Raw genomic sequence first — 8,465 nt, 5'->3', positions numbered from 1 at the left:
TTGGCAAAGGCAAGTGGAACGCTGATCTGACGACTTACGCTGCTCTGAACGCCCAAGATATCCATTCCGGCTATCTGAACCGGCTGTATACCAGTCGTGACTATGAAGCCGGTCTGGTTAATATGATGAAATATAAATATGAGGTAACTTCCATATGCTCCTTCCTGCTTGTATGCTTCCATTCTTGCTAACTCTACTAGCCCCCAAGGGCCGGTTTGAAATATTCTTTCAAACCGGGACTTAATAATATAAATCTTGATGCTTTGAAATTCGCTGATGTAGCCCCCAAGGGCCGATTCAACTTAGCTTAGTTAAACCGGTACTTTAAGTAATTGAAACTGCCGCATCAGAATATATATGATCAAATAGCCATTAGCCCCCAAGTGCCAAGCTGAATACTTGTATTGACCTTGGGACTTTGTAAACAATTGAAAGATGACGATCGAATATGCATTAGCCCCCAAGTGCTAAGCGCATAACTTGTTATGTGTTGGTACTTGAGTCCTTATACCGATTTGTTGAAGCATATATCTGTATACATGCAGGTGGAGCTGAAGACGAAAGAAAACCAAGTCATCGATCTTCAAGAAAACCTGAAAACCCAACAGGCTGAAACCTCCAAAGCAAAAGAGGAATTGGCCAACGCTTTAAGCGCCATGGAACAATTTAAGGAGAACTTCAAGAAGAAACGGACGGATTGGGCCACTGAAAAATCCGCTTTGATCAAACGAGCAAAGGATGCCGAGGCTGCACTAAAACCAGTGACGGATGAACTGACCAGCATAAAGCGGCACGTGCATGCCATGACCACTGCTATCTTTGGTAAGCCAGCTTGCCTTCTGAATTGGCTCTGCCTTCTTAGAGAGTCACCGGTTTATTAACTCTTTATGGTATTTCAGGGACACGCATTGGTCACTTGGGGTCAGATGTGCGGAAGAAATTGAAAGCCGCCTATACATTGGTTGAACAATTGTATACTGGTGCCCAGCGGATCATCTGTATCGCGTCTCATAACAAACCGGCGCCCACTTTGATTCAAGATACTCTGGTGAAACTGTCAGTGCTTCCTGCCCGGGTTGAAGAGCTGAAGAAATTTGCTGCTCGAACCGGTGCAATCAACGCCTTAATCCGGGCAAAAGCCTGGGTGCTGGATTTTGATCCTATTGAAGCGGCTCAGGGCTATCCCAGCTTGAAGGAAGATGGGTCAGAATTTGGTGAAGCGGATCTGCGAGCAATAAACCGGGAGGTACGTCCGCTAGCTTGTCAGTTGGCTGAGGAAGCATACTTGTCTCATTATCAAGCGCAATATGACAGTCGGAACAAGCGAATAGTTGCACCGATCCATGAATCGGAAAATCTGATCCCTCCAATCTGTAAGCATACTTACGCTCCTGATATTGAACCGTCATTGCTGATCCATGATGAAGCTGTTTTTCAAGCATTAATGGGAATCGACTGGACAACTGTGGATTTCCAGCCGCTGGGTAGAGAAACGGAGGCTGAAGCGGCGCAGGATGACCCACAACCATCAGGCCAGGCTGGTGACCATGCTTGAACCGGAAGCCGGTTTTAAAACTACATCTCCTTTGTGAAAAACAATTATATTATTATGGGCACCATGTTGCCTTGTAATAGGCTAGCTGATACCTTTGATGTTGATATGCCTTCGTGCATAACTTTCCAAAACACTTTCTGAAATGAGAAATTCGTCAAGTGCCACCGTGGTTGTACCGTCAAGCGGAATATGATGTCTGTATATATGAAATCAAAACATACAAAACAAAATTTTAATTATATGATCAAATTTTTGAGATACATAATACCTGCCATCGTTGAATGTGAAGTTGGCTTGGCCAATCTTGAAGCAGAGTTTTTGCAAACCCACACTGTTGAAGGAGATAACAGCTCCTGTATATATATATGACGCTGGTTTACCATGTAAACCGTGCCGGGTTATAATGAACACCGTGTTACTCCATAAGATGATGTTAACAACAAGGATCAAACCGGGCAAATAGTCTTCGGATTGACGTGAACTGTGTTCCGTCAATTGATTGGTTAAAAAACTTTGTCGGTTTAAAAAATGCAATAAAAAGCAAAAAAAACCCTTCAAAGAAAAGTGTGAAGCAAAAGCAATGACAAAACCGTTTGCTAAAAAAGGTTTATTTAAGCTGATCAAATGGCGTTACCATGGCCAAACACGACCAAGCTCCCGTTAGGTGTAACTATGGTTCTAGTCAGCCAGGTCCCCAAATGAAACCGTGGCATTTATGCCGACCAAATGGCATGGTCATGGTTCGGGTTCGACCAAGCTCCCAAGTGATTCTGTGGCCTTAGGCCGATCAAGAGGCATGACTGGTTCAGACATGACCAAGTCCCCAAGTGATCTGGTGGCTCTCGCCTATCAAGAGGCATGGTATTGGTTCGGACACGACCAATCCTCCAAGTGATATAACACGATGCTTTTAGCAAAGCAAACTCAAGGGGTAAACCGGAAGCCGCTTTAAAACAACTCCGTGTAACCACACATGATGTAAAAGAATAGATACCACGCTTTAGCTGAGGTTCCGCTTTATTATAGTTAATATATACATCGTTGTAATATGTACATAAGTAGAACCAATGGCTCAGGTATAATAAGGCCGAAGATGAGCTATGTTCCACGGCCTGTTGGTCTCCTCCTCAGTTGTACGTGAGTCCTTATGTTCTCGAATATCGATCAGATAGTATGACCCGTTGTGCAGATTCTTGCTGACCACAAAAGGCCCCTCCCAAGGTGGGGACAACTTATGCATACCAGTCTGATCTTGGATGAGCCGAAGCACCAAATCTCCCTCCTGAAAGGTTCTGGTTCTGACCCAGCGACTGTGATAACGACGAAGATCCTGCTGGTAAATCGCCGATCGGGCGGCTGCGATGTCACGCTCTTCATCCAACCGGTCCAAAGCATCTTGCCGTGCTGTCTCGTTGTCCGCTTCAATATAAGCCGTTACACGAGGTGAATCATGACGTATATCACTGGGGAGAACCGCCTCCGCTCCATAAACCATGAAGAACGGTGTGTATCCTGTTGATCTGTTGGGTGTTGTATTGATGCTCCATAGCACAGATGGTAATTCTTCTACCCAACAACCCGGCGTTCTCTGCAAAGGAACCATGAGCCGGGGTTTGATGCCTCTTAGGATCTCTTGATTAGCTCTTTCTGCTTGACCATTGGACTGTGGATGTGCCACTGATGAAACGTCGAGCCGGATGTGCTCCCGTTCGCAGAACTCCTTCATAGCACCTTTGGAAAAATTGGTACCATTATCTGTGATAATACTGTGCGGAAAGCCAAACCGGAAAATCACCTTTTTGATGAACTGAACCGCCGTGGCCGCATCACACTTGCTAACAGGTTCTGCCTCCACCCACTTTGTAAACTTGTCAACTGCCACCAGGAGGTGGGTCTTCATATCTTTGGACCTTTTGAAAGGCCCAACCATATCCAGCCCCCAAGTCGCAAACGGCCAAGTAATTGGAATCATTCTCAATTCTTGAGCCGGTACAGAGCACATCTTGAAAACCTTTGGCAACCATCACATCGTCTGACCAGATCCTCCGCATCAGCATGAGCAGTTAACCAATAGAAGCCATGGCGAAACGCTTTAGCCACCAGAGACTTTGAACCGGCGTGGTGACCACAATCTCCTTTGTGGATCTCACGCAAAATTTCACGCCCTTCTTTAGGGGACACGCAACGTTGAAAAGCTCCTGATACACTACAATGATGCAACTCGCCGTTGATGATAGCCATGGACTTGGATCGCCGGATTATCTGCCGGGCTAGAATCTCATCCTCTGGCAACTCGCCTCGGTTCTTGTACGCCAGGTAAGGAAGTGTCCAATCCGGAATAACATGAAGAGCTACCACCAATTGAGCCTCCGGATCAGGAATAGCCAAATCCTCTTCACCAGGGATCTTCACCGATGGGTTGTGCAGGACATCCAGAAAAATATTGGGCGGGACCGGTTTGCGCTGAGAGCCCAGCCGGCTTAAAGCGTCCGCCGCTTCATTTTTCCGCCGGTCCACGTGGTCCACCTGATAGCCTCTGAATAACCTACAACAATATCCACCTCACGACGATATGCTGCCATGAGTGGGTCCTTGGAGTCCCAAGTGCCAGACACCTGCTGAGCCACAAGGTCCGAGTCACCGAAGCATTTAACTCGACTTAGATTCATCTCCTTAGCAATCCGGAGACCATGGAGCAAAGCTTCATACTTAGCTGCATTGTTAGTACAAGGGAACATTAAGCGGAAAACATAACAAAACTTATCACCTCGTGGGGAGGTTAATACGACTCCAGCCCCCGAGCCTTCCAATTGCCTGGATCCGTCAAAATGGATGGTCCAATACGTATGATCCGGCTTTTCTTCAGGTGCTTGCATTTCCATCCAATCATTGATGAAATCAACAAGTGCTTGAGACTTAACCGCTATCCGAGGCACATACTTCAAACCGTACGGCCCAAGCTCTATAGCCCACTTTGCAATCCGGCCAGTTGCTTCCTGGTTCTGGATGATATCTCCCAAAGGAGCAGAACTGACCACTGTAATTGGATGCCCTTGGAAGTATTGTTTAAGCTTCCGGCTTGCCATAAACACTCCATACACCAGCTTCTGCCAATGCGGATATCTTTGCTTGGACTCAATGAGCACATCGCTGATATAATAGACCGGACGTTGAACCGGATGCTCCTTACCTGCCTCCTTTCGCTCTACCATAATAGCCACGCTGACCGCCCGAGCATTAGCAGCAACATATAGCAGCAATGGTTCCTTGTTAATGGGAGCAGCGAGCACAGGCGGATTGGCCAATTGCCGTTTTAAGTCCTCAAATGCTTCATCAGCAGCAGAACTCCAGACAAACTGATCCGTCTTTTTCAACATCTGATACAAAGGGATTGCCTTCTCACCGAGGCGACTGATAAACCGGCTTAACGCAGCAATCCGGCCTGCCAGGCGCTGAACATCATTGATACACTTCGGTTTAGCGAGGGAAGTGATGGCTGTGATCTTCTCCGGATTAGCCTCAATTCCCCTATTGGACACCAAGAAGCCTAGTAACTTGCCCGCCGGTACACCAAAGACACACTTGTCCGGATTAAGCATCATCTTGTATGTCCTCAGGTTATCAAAGGTTTCCTTCAAATCATCAATCAGAGTCTCCTTCTCCCTGGACTTAACCACGATGTCATCCACGTAAGCATGTACATTACGGCCAATCTGCTTGTGAAGACAATTTTGTACACACCGTTGGTAAGTCGCTTGGGCACTCTTGAGCCCGAAGGGCATAGACACATAGCAGAAGGCTCCAAAGGGAGTTATAAATGTCGTCTTCTCCTGGTCCTTAACTGCCATTTTGATCTGATGATAGCCAGAATACGCATCCAAAAAACTTAAACGCTCACAGCCCGCCGTAGCATCAATAATTTGATCAATACGGGGGAGAGCAAAAGGATCTGCTGGACAAGCCTTATTAAGATCTGTGTAATCCACACACATGCGCCAGGTGCCATTTTTCTTGAGGACCAGCACTGGATTGGCAAGCCACTCAGGGTGAAAAACTTCAACAATAAAGCCAACTGCTAAGAGCCTGGTTACCTCTTCTCCAATTGCCTTGCATCTTTCTTCGTTAAACCGGCGGAGGAACTGTTTCACCGGTTTATATTTAGGATCCACATTAAGTGTGTGCTCAGCGAGTTGCCTCGGTACACCTGGCATGTCAGAGAGCTTCCATGCAAAAATGTCCCGATTCTCACGGATGAACTCGATGAGCGCGCTTTCCTATTTCGGATCCAAGTTGGCACTGATGCTGAACTGCTTGGACGAATCACCAGGTACGAAGTCAACAAGCTTAGTTTTTGCTGCCGATTTGAACTTCAGGGCCGGATCATGCTCCGTAGTTGGCTTCTTCAACGGAGTCATGTCCGCCGGATCAACATTGTCTTTATAGTACTTCAACTCCTCGGTGGCACAAACCGACTCTGCATAAGCCGCATATCCTTCCTCGCATTCCAAAGCGATTTTGCGGCTTCCGTGAACCGTTATTGTCCCCTTGTGACCCGGCATCTTGAGCTGCAGATACACATAACAGGGCCGAGCCATAAACTTGGCGTAGGCCGGTCGCCCAAACAGGGCATGATATGGACTTTGGATTTTCACCACTTCAAACGTCAATATCTCCGACCTGGAATCATGATCATCCCCAAAGGCCACTTCCAGAGCTATCTTACCAACGGGATATGCTGATCTGCCAGGCACTACACCGTGGAATATTGTATTAGACGGTTTGAGATTCTTATCTGTTAGTCCCATACAACGGAAGGTCTCATAGTACAGGATGTTAATGCTACCCCCTCCATCCATGAGTACCTTGGTGAACTTGTAACCTCCCACCTGAGGCGCCACCACCAAAGCCAACTGACCCGGATTATCGACCTGGGGAGGGTGATCTTCTCTGCTCCATATGATTGGCTGTTCAGACCAACGTAGATAACGGGGTATGGCCGGTTCAACAGAGTTGACCGCCCGCCTCTGAATTTTCCGGTCTCGCTTGTCCAAGCTAGTGGTGAAGACATGGTACTGCCCATTACTCAACTGCTTTGGGTTGCTCTGGTACCCTGACTGTTGCTGCTGTTGGTTGTAACCACCCTTGTTGTTCTGACTATTTTGACCATTATGTCCGCCCGGATTACCATTGAATCCTGAACCGGAACTTCCTCCTCCAGAACCCGGCCTGGATCCTGAGCCTCCGCCAGATTCATGATCATACCGGAAATTATTAGAATTCTTAAACTCCTGCATAATAAAGCAATCTTTCCAAAGGTGGTTTGCTGGCGCCTCCTTCGTCCCATGTTTTGGACAGGGCTGGCTTAGCAGATAGTTTAGGCGGTTTGGGTTAGGGTTGGGTGCTCCATTACGATTTTTCGGCCTACCCTTGCGTCGCTGGCCATTGTCCTGTGCGTTGGTATTAGCCACAAAGTCCATGTTACCATCCGCTTTACGCTTGCCTCCTCCACCATTGCCTGCCCAGTGATGCTGCTGACCTTTGGAGCTGCTGTTCTTCTTCCCTTTCCCTGTCTTGTCATCATCAGATTCGGGATCCTTGGTGCTATCAGAATCAGCATATTTCACCAAAGCGGCCATGAGGGTCCCCATGTCGGTGCAATGACGCTTCATCCGTCCCAACTTCAGCTTCAGGGGTCCAAACCGGCAGTTGCCTTCTAGGGTTAATACTGCGGTGTCAGTGTTGATGCGGTCTGAGGAGTGCAACACTTGTGAAACCCGGCGCACCCAATGAGTCGTTGATTCTCCTTCCTCCTGGACGCATGCAGCTAAGTCCACTATCGACATAGGCTGTTTACAGGTATCTTTGAAATTGCTGATAAACCAGGCTCGTAATTGGGCCCATGAACTGATAGAGTTAGCCGGCAAGCTTTTTAACCAAGTACGGGCCGTTCCTTCGAGCATCATGGTGAAGTATTTCGCACACGCCGTGTCGTCCACATCAAGCATCTCCATGGCCATCTCATAGCTCTCCACCCATGTCTCTGGAGGTTGATCCGCCGTGTAATTTGGTACCTTGCGTGGGCCTTTGAAATCCTTGGACAGGCGCACGTTGCGTAAAGAGGGGATAAGGCAAGGCACCCCCAAAGAACTGGAAGTAACACCAGGTTCAGTCAAGGTGGTTGGACGAACCGGCATGAGCTGCCGAGCCTGATGCTATGTGGCTAACTCGTCCTCCCTGCGCGCGCGGGCCCGGTCCACCACTCCCTGAGCGTCATCAGCACCACCCGCCGGGTTGTTGACACGGGGTGCCCCACGTCGTTCATTACTCGACACTGCCAGTTCATCCATGTGTCTGCTATAGCTCTGGCTTGGACGGGGGGTCGAGTGGATCCGGTCGCGGCTGTATGAGTACGCTTCCTGTTGGGCCAAAGCTGTCCTCAGAAGTTCCTTGACCCGTCGCGTCTCTACTGCCTGCGGCGAGTCACCTTCAATTGGAATGGCCTCCAGCCGTGCAGCAGCGGCAACAAGATTGTCCATTGGATTGGAGTAGTGACCTGGAGGTGTTAAAGCGGCCTGAGGTATAATGGTGTTTTGACGAGGCGGGTCCATCTAACGAGGCTGAACCGGTGCACCGGTCCCAGGGGCTTCTGCCCAGTTTCCCTGCAGCGGATTGCCGGCCCTTGGTCCTGGAGTGTTGAAAAGGTCTCTGGCCTCAAAAACCGGGGGTAAGCGGGATCGGTGCTTCCTCCTCATGACTTCATGTGACGCGCTCTGGTCCAACATAAGCCTGTAGGCCTGTGCGGCTAAAGCGGCCCGCTCTGCGGCCATCCTGGTGTCCTCAGCCGCCAGATCCGCCTTGGCCTGGGTGATCTGTTCCTTTACCTTTGCAATCTCCGCGTTGTGAACGTCCT

Source organism: Triticum urartu, chromosome 7A (genome assembly GCF_056163025.1).
Source record: "Triticum urartu cultivar PI428250 chromosome 7A, HENAU_Tu73, whole genome shotgun sequence".
Lineage (NCBI taxonomy): Eukaryota > Viridiplantae > Streptophyta > Magnoliopsida > Poales > Poaceae > Triticum > Triticum urartu.
Note: the sequence above shows the minus strand (reverse complement) of the source record.